The sequence below is a fragment of the Sinocyclocheilus anshuiensis genome, unplaced genomic scaffold (genome assembly GCF_001515605.1).
Source record: "Sinocyclocheilus anshuiensis isolate Anshui unplaced genomic scaffold, SAMN03320099.WGS_v1.1 scaffold497, whole genome shotgun sequence".
In the NCBI taxonomy this organism is placed as follows: Eukaryota; Metazoa; Chordata; class Actinopteri; order Cypriniformes; family Cyprinidae; genus Sinocyclocheilus; species Sinocyclocheilus anshuiensis.
The window spans coordinates 38,447-51,592 of NW_015540853.1; positions in this window are offsets into that span (position 1 = coordinate 38,447).

A 13,146-nucleotide genomic window follows, 5' to 3' on the forward strand; every position below is an offset into this window, starting at 1 on the left:
CAGAACAAGTACTTCTATCATTTAAGCGGGTAGAACAAAAGTCATCAGGGCAGTTATTTGAGATTTGACTTACTAGTCATATGGTGCGTAGCGTCCTGGAGATGTTGTCCGACATGAGTTCCGCTCCGACTCTGCTGGGGTGCAGGCCATCAGCGCGAAAAAGCCTAGGACGCTCCCAGAAAAGATTCCAATTATTAACAAAGAGCAGTTTCTGTTCTTTACACCATGACAATAAGCATTCATTTAAAGCAAAAAGTCTACTGAACCTTTTGTGTCCTCGTCGATACGTGGGAAGCGGTCCTGACACGATCAGGCTCCTGAAGTCCCTCTTAAGTGTCTCCGTCTGTCGCAGCTTGGTGTTGTTAATGCTGGCGTGAAGCACGACCGCTCCGGGGCTCTCATCGCTCTTCAGGATCGCGGGTATCTGCGCAGAAACATCGAGAACACGAGCACCAGGGAAACAGTGAGTGTGCACTTTACCTTTGGCTAACGTAGCACAGACGTGCCAGACGCTGGAGTCTCCGACGATCACAGCGCCGCGTTCCGTCTCGCGGAGGGGAGCGAAGCGGTTCCGGGTGGAGATCTCGAAGACCAGAGGCGGCGGTTGGGGAGAGGTCGTCGCCCGGGGCCTGGCTCACGTCTTCTGCTGCGGGTGCACCCAGGGTCTGTGGTGTCCCGGCGCCGAAGTGAATGACATCTGGGAAGATCGCCTGTGTAGAGAAACACACGGAGTAGAGGTGGTGGGACTGTTAGCAGCGTGCTGTATACTTGTGAGCGTCAGCCCGGGATGTTTCCAGCGCGGCTCTCCTGCCTCTTCACCAGGTCATGAATACGGCCTCCATAATTAATAATTAATAATTTCTCCACGGCCTCCAGTTCGAGCTGCACCGAATGCAGCTCGAACGTGTCCTCACCTGCACTCAAAGGGTGGACACACATCCGCCATTAAAGCAAGTAACAGTGAGTAAAACAATGGTAATGTGTGTGAATAGAGTATTAGCAATGTAAGCGAGATTAGCGGCAACCACGCTGGCGGTGCTAACGGGCGTTAAGCTAATAGCGGACTCGGGAAATCAAAATAAAACTAGTGATAACAAGGCTCTCTGATTGTTTTTGTTGTAGAATACGATACAGGATATATTGACACATTATAGAAACGAAAATGATGGTGTATAAAATTTATTTTAAGACAAAAAATGGACGATAAAGAATTAACTTGACAGAGCTCAAACTCAAAACACGCGGCAGCAACAAACAGGACGAAAGATGAAAGAGTAATCCATAAAACAGGCGTGGATCAATCGACGGCGAACATAATCCAGAGGACGAGGCAAACGGATAATCCATAAACAGGCAATAGTCCAGGCGAGGTGCAAACAAAGTCCGAGATGGCAATGCAAAGGGTAATCCAAGGCAGGCAATGACTCCAGGACAGACAGAGATAAGACAAGAGGAGGTAAACAGGCTAGGATCAAGACACGGGTGAAAGAAGGCAATGAACAGGACTAGACTAGACTTGACTTGACTTGAGAACTAGGACTGGGAACTGGCTCCGTAATGTAGCTATCGCTAACACAATGATAAACGCTAACAATTCTCGGCCTTGAACTGTGGTTAGAACCTCGTATTTATAGTGTGTGTGATTGGCTACAGGTGAGAGTGTAATCAATGAAATGGAAACTAGGAAATGTAGTCCGGGGTGACATGTAACAGTCTGTGTGATGGGAGAGTCAATGTAATGGAAGGGTGACCTCTGGTGTCAGTCGGATGGCATACCACAGACCAGATTCGTAACACATATACACATATTAACAACATTAGAATGTAAATATGTACAGGTCCATTATATGTGCTTGATTATACAGTTTAATTGACCGTTCGCAGGGAGCATGATTGACAGGCGATCTGACTAATCAGAATGCGGATATTATTTGCCGCCGCTGTTATCCGCCATCTTGCCCAACAGCTACAGCCGATCTCCATAGAAATCCATGTTAAAACGGGGTAAAAAAGATAGACTGAATTGAAACTTTTTCAACATAACTAAATATGAAAATGTATGCAGGGTTAAGCTGTGTTGTTGTTGGCTGCCACAGTAAAGGCAATAAGCTATGGAATTCCTTTAAAGTACTTGTTTTGCGTACCAGAAAGTCTGTTGTGTCCGGCACTGTATGCATGGCTTGCAGCGCTTAAGTTAAAATATTGACCTTGCAAACAAGCCTGCACCAGCCCTTTCCGGCTAAGTGAGGGCTGCCCGTGCAGGGCTAGCCTAAGGCCCCCAGCAGGCTGCCAGCGCAGGGCCTCTGAGATTTTGCTCATTGGCAAAACGTTGGCCCCTTAGACAGTTATTATACATCTGAAATGTTTGCAGTCACCACATAACTAATGTCTATATTGTCAAAAATGTACAGTAGTCAAAAGGATTTCAAATCAATGTATTTATTAAATACAAAATAGAAAATATTCAATTCAGGTTAATACAGTCAACTAATTAGGATCTGAAGGAGCACTTGATAATTACAGACAGGTTTGTTTTATCAGGGTTGAAACTAAACTCTGTAGGAAGGTAGATCTCCAGGAACAGGATGCACCCCGATCTATAATAATACATCTGTTTCACTTTAAATACTTTTCAGCTGCTATAACTTAAGTCTTTGGGAAAAAACAGTTATTATACATCTGAAATGTTTGCAGTCACCACATAACTAATGTCTATATTGTCAAAAATGTACAGTAGTCAAAAGGATTTCAAATCAATGTATTTATTAAATACAAAATAGAAAATATTCAATTCAGGTTAATACAGCTACATATAGCCTAAAATGTAAATACACAAAAGTAAAAAAAAAGCAAACAAAGAAATGTAAGATTGTAGGATTTCGTCATGTGTAAGTTGATGTGTGTGAAAGTCTTATCTGTAGTGCATCAATTTCCAAACACTGTCCGTAGCTGAAGTTGGCTGATAGCAAATGAATAATCCAACCTCTTGTAATGAAAACATGCCACAGCTCACAAACACCAGACTCTTCCTAACCAGGAACAGTCAAAAATAGTCCAGACTATGGTCTCACGTCAAAAATAACTTTAAATCCATATTCAAACTGGACCATGATGTGGTGTCCTCACCAATAAAGAGTCCTTCTAAAATGCATACAAATACACGGTCTTACACTCTTAGCATCAATCCAAACATAGGCCATACATACATGCAGTGGTTGGTGGACAGTAATGGAGTAGCTTTACTTCGTTACTGTACTTAAGTACATTTTTTGTACCATCTCTGCAAAAAACATGAGCAATGTACACTTTTAAATAAAAATAAAAAAACTCCTTTAGACTGGGCTTGAAATGACACATTTCCCAACCAGAACACAGCACAATGTGTTCAGCAGGTGAGCCATGCTGGCTACTGCTGCTTGCTATTGCTAACTCCCTCTACCACATGGCTTTACTTAAGGAAACCTAAAACACCCTAGCATCCCTAATGGTAAGGAAGAAAACTGCCCACACAATTCTTATTAACAGGATCATGTCTGGTCCACACTGGGCCATCATTGCATTAATGTGGGCAGTCCCATAGTGTGGGCTGCTCACAGAGAGCCTGCAGTGAGCCCAAAGCTGTGGGCCTCCCCTGGGCAAGCCCGCACCGGGCCTGTTTAGGTTTGGTGTGGGCTGGCCCTAGCCCACTGTGCCCGCAAAAAGCCAGCATGGGCCCCGCAAGGACATGTTTGCAGGGGAGTGTTAAATTAAAAAATATATATATGTTAAAGCGTGTGCTCTTATCATTCTGTGGACAAAATCCCGTGAACTTCGCCCAGATCGGGAGCTGTATATGCACATCGGTTGAAATAAAATACTTTCTGATGTTTATTCATGTTCATTTAATGCTTTACGTAAATATGAAAAGACGATCGGTTCACGTGTTTGAACTGAGGCAATACAGTGATCTGTCACGACATAAAGAGCCACAAAACGGTATTTATTGTTTGAATTTCTTGACAAAAATTGATAATATTTGAAAGCTGAAAGTCCTGAGACTTTGTTTCATATAAGTAACCTGCTCTGTCTTGTCTGTTGGCGTGTTGTCAGTTTCCTCTTTGCTCTGCAACGTATTTTTCACTGCGTGAGAACATGATAGCTGTGTCAGAATTGCTCATTTTTGTTTTTATGTTTTGCATCATAATGGAGGAGACGGTGATGTACCTCAGGCTTAGCCAAGACCGAGGCCAGGTAAGTTACACGGGTTTGCTGCGTCCTTTGTCGGATTACAACTTTAAATGCAGGAATTGGCTTGGAGCTTACTTGAATAATGTAATGATACATATGAAAAACTACAGAGTACACACACACAAATAGTAGTTCAAATGCTGACTGATATCTTACAAAGGTGCGATTTTATATAGTTTATTGTCTTGACCATGGTGATCATATGTAGACAGGTTTGCATCCTGGATTTTTTAGGCAGTTAAGCATAAAAATAAAACTGTGAATAAAAATAAAAAAATAGAGTATTGTACAGCTCAATGTTCAGCGGCAGCTGTCACAGCTGAACAGTGCTCTGTTTGACCGCTCCAAGTCTTACAGATGCAGCCTTTGATATAGTTAACAAAAATGTGTTAATATTTTGACAAAATGTTGATACTTTCATTTTCAGAATAATCAGAGGTGGACTGTGAGGAAGTACATTCGTTAAGTATACTCGTACAAATATGAAGTACTAAGTTTTATTTATTTTTTTCTCACAGGACAGCAGCACTACAAAAATATGGTGTTTTACAACATGATGCATCGTTGTAGATTAAACTACCCAACAGTATATTTAGTAGGCAACTTTAAATGTAATAACCTTGAACAAATTCAGAAGTAAAATGCAACACCCATCAGTGCAGCAGTAATATTAATGCAAAACCATCCTAACAAATAATTTTTCAGAACAATACTGTATACCTTGACTTCCGGTTATGGCGGTGCTAGAGTGCGACGCAGCGTTTAGAGCTCCCGAATAATTCTATCTAAATAACCCTCCCTAAAGATATTTATTACGACGAAAGTACTTTATCTAAAATAATAACTTCGAATATTCCGATAAATATGCCGAATCCAAAGAAAACGGACAATAAAAAAGAAGAAACTCAGGAAACGAGACTGCCACTGTCCGACCCGCCGCCATGGTTCCATGCAGAAATGGAAAAAGGTTTTCTCAGAATTCAGGAGTTAATCGACGGACGCCTGAGTAAGTTCGCAGAATCCTTGGAGAAAATGGGTAACGAATTACAGTCAATAAATCTGAGAATGGTGGATGTAGAAACCAAGCAGTTGGAGACGGAAGAAGCAGTAATGGTAATCTTCACAAAGATGTCGGGAATGTCAAATTGGTTGTTGACGACGAAATTAAACAGATGAAAGATAAAATTGATGAACTTGCGAATCGATCTCGCCGTCAGAATTTACATCTTGTTGGTTTCCCAGAGGTAATAACCTTGAACATATTCAGAAGTAAAATGCAACACCCATCAGTGCAGCAGTAATATTAATGCAAAACCATCCTAACAAATAATTTTTCAGAACAATACTGTATACCTTGACTTCCGGTTATGGCGGTGCTAGAGTGCGACGCAGCGTTTAGAGCTCCCGAATAATTCTATCTAAATAACCCTCCCTAAAGATATTTATTACGACGAAAGTACTTTATCTAAAATAATAACTTCGAATATTCCGATAAATATGCTGAATCCAAAGAAAACGGACAATAAAAAAGAAGAAACTCAGGAAACGAGACTGCCACTGTCCGACCCGCCGCCATGGTTCCATGCAGAAATGGAAAAAGTTTTTCTCAGAATTCAGGAGCTAATCGACGGACGCCTGAGTAAGTTCGCAGAATCCTTGGAGAAAATGGGTAACGAATTACAGTCAATAAATCTGAGAATGGTGGATGTAGAAACCAAGCAGTTGGAGACGGAAGAAGCAGTAATGGTAATCTTCACAAAGATGTCGGGAATGTCAAATTGGTTGTTGACGACGAAATTAAACAGATGAAAGATAAAATTGATGAACTTGCGAATCGATCTCGCCGTCAGAATTTACATCTTGTTGGTTTCCCAGAGGGAGTGGAAGGCAGAAACACCGTGGATTGTTTAAAGGAATGGCTGCCTAAGATTCTGGGACAGGGGGACGAGATCTACGAAATTGAAAGAGCTCATCGCACTTTGCAAAGACGACCAGCGGAAAACGGCAAACCACGGGCCATTCTGATTCGTCTACTTCGATATGGAGACACACTTAAGATTCTCAATGTGGTCAGAGAAAGGGGCAAGCTCACCTATGGCAATTCTACTATCATGATATTTTGTGACATGTCATCGACCTTGTTTAGAAAGCGACAAGAATTCAGCACACTCAAAAGACAGCTACGCAATAACAACGTGTCTTATGCAATGCTTCATCCTGCAACGCTGAGGATTCAGCTACCGGAGGGACAAAGATCCTTCAACTCCAAAGCATCGGCAGAGACTTATCTTCGACAACATCATCCGCACTTGATTGCCGTTTAAGATGCTAAGAAATGGCATATCAACGAATTCCGGGGATCTACAGTAAACTCTACTAAAGCAATCACCCGTATAGTATGCAAGAATAACTGCATTGAAGTAAGAGGGGTGAGTTTTTTTCCCTTATTTCCTCTTGGATGAACATTACTGACTTAACAGTTATGTCAAGGGTGGACTCTATACCTAAAATCCAATGTGAGAAAAATGTGATTTTATGTTTATGGAATTGTTTACGAAAAGGTGTGAATTTTGGATATGTTACTAGGATAGTTCGAAGTAAATAATACGTTTGTTTGAAAGTACATAATATAAATATTTGTTGGGATTGACAGAACTTGTACGGGAGTTAGTTAGTTAGGATAAGGTGGAGGAAGTCAAGTTCGACTGCATTTTGCGGTGCATAATCAGTCATGGGGGGTTAAAGTTTCACACTTCGTTTGGGGAAGTGGTGGGAAGGGTAGGGGGGGTTGGACAGAACACATGTTTACTTAATTTGATTTTTGGGTTGGTTGGAGATAAGTTCTTAAAGTGCCCTAAGATGGAAATAGAACAAAAAATATAATTAATGTCAAGTACACTGAAATATAAGTATGTTACTTGGAATGTCAATGGGTTAAATCAAAGACTTAAAAGGAAAAAAGTAATTCTATACCTCAGAAAACATAGCATTGGAATTGCTTTGCTACAAGAAACACACTTGACTGATTCTGAATTTACTCGGCAAAACAAATGGATTCTCCGGTGATTGCTCTTTCTTTAGATGCAGAATAAGCATTCGACCGAGTAGAATGGCCTTATTTGAAAGCTATTTTGCATAAAATGAATTTCGGTCCCAAATTTATTGATATGATTTGAATGTTGTATAGAAGTCCATCGGCAACCGTCCGTACTAGCTCTGATTTATCTTCGCACTTTCATTTATCAAGGGGAACCAGACAGGAATGTCCTCTGTCTCCACTACTTTTTGCATTGGCAGTGGAACCCCTGGCCATAGCAATACGGGCAAACGAATCAATATCTGGGCTAGAGGTAGGAGGCTGTGTACACAAAATATCATTGTATGCGGATGATGTTATGTTATATCTAACTAATCCTGAATCATCTCTGCCTACTTTATCTCAATTGTTGGAAAAATGTAGCGATATATCTGGTTATAAAATTAATATTAATAAAAGTGTTATGATGCGGAGAAAATGCCCTTAAATAACATTCCTTTTTTATGGAATTTGGAAAAGATAGTTTATTTAGGATTAAATATTCCTTTGAAGCTGGAAGAAGCATATTCTTTGAATTATTCCCCATTACTTAAAAAAGTAATGAGAGATCTGGAAAGATGTCATTTGTCTTTTTCCTTTTTTCTTATTTTACACGCCACAGCTCAATGCCTCGCAAGAATGTTAATTTAAGTGTTCTGTCTAGTGAGGATGTGATGGGGGTGGAAGGGTGGAAAGAATGTTTACTTGTAAATTGTACTAAGTCTGTAAATTGTTGATGTGAAAATAAATATATTGATTAAAAAAAATACTGTATACCTTTACTTTTACTCTCAATAGTATACTAGAGTATACAAGATAATACTTTTACTTAAAGAATAGTTCACCCAAAAATTAAAATTCTGTAATAATTTACTCACCCTCAAGTTGTTCCAGGTTTGGAATTTTCATTTTTGGCATTTATTTGGAATAATACAACTCTGAGGGTTAAACTTAAAACATTACAAATGGCATCTAAAAAAGGTGGATTACAACTTCCAGATTTTATGTCTTATTTTTGGGCAGCACAAATGAGAGCGGTATGGTTTTGGCAGATGAATAGTACTTAGCCACCTGCATGGATACAAATTGAAAGATATCATGCAGGGGAAATACCTCTAGATAAGGCTCTGTTCATCCCATTGACTTGTGTTACGAAAGTAGTTAACAACCCATTCATTAGACACACTTGCAAATTGGGGTTTGAGATCAGGAAAAAATATAATTGGCTACTATCATTATATAACAATACTCCTTTTCACTACAACCCATCTCTTCCTGAGGCATTAAGAGATGGGATAACACAATATTGGTATAAAAAGGGAATACAAGTGTTTGGAGATTTATATGAGGAGGACACACTAATGACATTTGAACAATTGAGAATAAAGTTTTCTCTTCCTGTTAAACACTTTTTCAAATATTTTCAGGTGAGAAATCATGCCTCGTTCCACTGTCACCGCATTGTCTCCGAGTCGCAGCGGAGGTGCTGGCCATTCACCAAGAGATTCAGCTCCTGAAGACCCCAGTACACATGGAGGCAGGGCTGGGCTCAAAACTGATGTTGTTTTTTCTGAAAAAAAATAATTTCCAGGACAAAAAAATAAACGTATAGAAGAATGTTTTGTGAAAATATTATAAGCTGCATAAAAAAAATTAACAATGTACATAATTACTTCTCTTTTATTTACACATGTGAATATGCGAAACAAAAATACAAAATGTACAGAAAGTACTCAGGCTCATTTACAAATAAATTACACTACAAAAATTAATAATGTATTCATTTCATTTTGAACTTACATCACAAAATTAGGTTGTTTCATTGACAATGCGACATTTAAAAAAAAGATTGAAAAATTGTAATGTACCCATTTTTTCCACTGTTTTCTCTTGGCTAATAAATAATGTATTTGTTAAGCATTCTCTCAAGAAGAGAAAACAGTCTCTCCATTCTCTCCCTGCTCTCCTGGGCTCTTCTCTCCTCTGTCTCTCTCTGGAATTTGATGTCCTCCCAGAGTAGCTCCACCTGCTTCCCACTCACTCCCTCACCTGTCCCAGGACACTTGCAATCCTAATGCAGAGCAAATAAACTATGCCTGTTAACAACAGCACAATGAATTTCAGCAAAAATCTCTCTATTAACTTGCTTACTTTTTATTTTTTAAGTCTTTCCTCAGCAGGCTAATTTTCTCCAGAATAGTACTAAAACAAGATAAAATGGATACACTTATGAAAAATATAAAGACATGTTTGCAATCTTAACATTAGAAAATATGACACAGCAGGACATGCATACAAAATACTGAAGTACTAAAGTTTGGTTAAAACATTTGTAGACATGACAGCACTACAAAAACATAACAAAAAGAAAGACTATTGCCTTATATAGTGGTTGTCTTATTGTTTGTGGGCTTTGTTGTTTTGCAAGGTAGCCTATTTGAGTAAATGAAAACACAATACTTACGTTTCAATGTGAATTCCCCCACAGAACTGTCATCCTCCATGTTCTTTGAATATAAATTACATCATCATCTGCGCGCAAGTGATTCTGCGATATGGTAGGGTGCGAAGTGTCCATCTGATGTACACTTCATTTTCCTGGGAAACGGAGGGTGCATTTGAAGTCACTTTCGAAATACGTCAGCCTTTGTCGCGCTGTGGTGACGCAATCGGCCTTGGAATGCGGTCTTCGGAGGGTGCATTCTGAATTGGGACAGATTACGTTGTGACGCTGTGACGCAATCGCACTTCAAATGCGCACTTCGGAGTCCACGCACTTCAGTTTGGGACAGCCTTAGTCGCGCCGCTATGAGGCAATCGCACTTCAAATGCGCACTTCGGAGTCCACGCACTTCAGTTTGGGACAGCCTTAGTCGCGCTGCTGTGAGGCAATCGCACTTCAAATGCGCACTCCGGAGTCCATGCACTTCAGTTTTGGACACAGCTAGTGTGTAGTGTGAGAGCGGCATTGTTTGTCGAAGATGGCAACAGTAACTAAGGAGGGCGGGTCTTTGCGAACGGTCAATTGTATGACAAATAGAGACATTTACAGCTGAATATTCATCTGAATGATGCTCGTCTGTAAAGAAAGATTCCAGATGGCTCATCTGGTTATAGCCTACAGCAGGTCTCTTTTCAGGTCCTTTAACATGTTATTATTAACATCCTACCTCCTACCTCTAGCCCAGATTATTATTTCCAAAACTCCCAAAATATTGTCAAATTTTTGTGGACTTAATAGTCTCTGTCACATTTACCTGCACTTGCAGATTAACCTTGAACCCAGAGACAAAGATTTTTTTGTTTAAATCTAATTAGGTCCACCAGAGGTGCGAAGAAAATGAAAGGAATCAGACTACACTGACCAACTTTTTATTTTTATTTTTTTAAGCAGAGAATTTACATCACTGGCTATGATTGCATCCATGCTGCAAATTTATATGTAAAGTAAATGCATGACTTTTTTTTATAATAAACAATTTATCCATATTGAATGAGGGAGTATGCTATTATTATTATTATTATTTCAATCATGACAACTCTCTGAAAATTTTAGCATGGTGATGGATATGACAATGTTATTGTATTTGGTCTTGGCGGAATAGATCTGCTACGCTGCTGCTGCTGAATTGCTGCTGCTGTTGGTTATTGCTGTAGTTGTAGATTAGATGGAACTTGCTATTGCCAATGCATATGGCGATACGGTGCCGTGAGTATTTAAGACATACTGCTGCTGCACAAATATCATATAAAATAACCTATAGCAAATCTATACAGGTGGAACTGCGGAAGGTGGAGTGTTTCAGATAAACTCTGAAAGCGTGCTGCAAGAATCTCAAGTGAATGCTAGCCAGCCATATAAATGCAAGACAGTAAGCTCATTGGCTGCATATGCAGCATGAACCAATCAGCTTGTGCCAAGTCGTTTAACTCTCTGAATATCATCAGTTACGTTAATAACCCATCAGCCTGCGCCATCTAGAGTTTCATGACTGAACTATATTATTATTATTATAACTATTTTATTTATGTATATATATATATACACCGATGAGCAAGTCATTATGACCACCTATCTAATAAACTGTATGACCTATTTTAGCCCACAAAACAGCCCCACGTGGCAAGGAACTGATTAGACGAGGTAGCGATAGGCCTCCGGGGGTATCTGGTACCATAATGTCAACAGAAGGTCCTTCAGTTCATGTCAGGATGGTAGCTCTCCAGGAGCAGGGTTGGAGATCCCTGGTCTACAGCATCTGACAGAGGTACTGGCAAGGATAAAAACAGCAGGACTTACCATGCATCCAGACAAGTGTGCCATTGTCAAAATGGAAACTACTTACCTTGGATATATACTGAGGCATGGAGTTATATGCCCTCAGGTTGGAAAGATTGAGGCTATCAAGCATGCTGAGCGACCTACCTCAAAAAAGCAGGCTTGTGCCGAGTCGTTTAACTCTCTGAATATCATCAGTTAAGTTAATAACCCATCAGCCTGCGCCATCTAGAGTTTCATGACTGAACTATATTATTATTATTATAACTATTTTATTTATGTATATATATATATACACCGATGAGCAAGTCATTATGACCACCTATCTAATAAACTGTATGACCTATTTTAGCCCACAAAACAGCCCCACGTGGCAAGGAACTGATTAGACGAGGTAGCGATAGGCCTCCGGGGGTATCTGGTACCATAATGTCAACAGAAGGTCCTTCAGTTCATGTCAGGATGGTAGCTCTCCAGGAGCAGGGTTGGAGATCCCTGGTCTACAGCATCTGACAGAGGTACTGGCAAGGATAAAAACAGCAGGACTTACCATGCATCCAGACAAGTGTGCCATTGCCAAAATGGAAACTACTTACCTTGGATATATACTGAGGCATGGAGTTATATGCCCTCAGGTTGGAAAGATTGAGGCTATCAAGCATGCTGAGCGACCTACCTCAAAAAAGCAGAAAACTTCTTCCAAGAGAGACAAATGTACTCAACAGTAGAAAAAGAATGTTTAGCTTTGAAATGGGCTTTGGATTCTTTTAGATCGGGGTGTCAAAACTCGGTCCTGGAGGGCCACTGTCCTGGAGAGTTTTGCTCCAAAAACCCTTACTGGAAGTTTCTAGTATGGCTTGTTAGAGCTTGTTTAGCTGCTTCAGGTTTGTTTAATTGGGGTTGGAGCTAAACTCTGCAGGACAGTGGCCCTCCAGGACAAAGTTTGGACACCCCTGTTTTAGATGCTACCTGGTGGGCAGAAAATTCACCCTAGAGATTGATCATTAGGCCTTAGCTTGGTTGGGCCACATGAGACACTAATGCCCGTATTAAACACTGTTTTTTTTTTTTTTATCTTTGCAACCCTTTGACATTGAGGTTTTATATCAGACTGGTCCTGAGAACTGTGCAGCTGATTTCCTGTCTAGGAGACCAATGGGACACCCTAAGGAAAGGGGGAGGAGATGTCACAAAGTCCGTGACCATGAGCAAACTGTGTGCACGTACCTCATATCTCACACATGCACTGCACGCGGCATTAACACAGTCTGTTTGCCGGCACTGATATTATGTATACTCAGACTTGTGCAATGCCTGTGGATGTTTGGATGTATTATGTGTTTAATATATGTCAGGGAATGATGAGTATTTTGTTCGCTATGTGGAGTCTGTACATGTATAATGTGTTTGGGTGTGTTAGCATGCAGCTGTATAGCATTAACCGCTAACATTGTTTATTCGTTCTTTTATCATAAAAATAAACACAATACACATATGTCTGATTCAAAGCATTTATTTAGGATTAAGTTACATATGATAAAAAATATAACTTACCAGTTGTGAT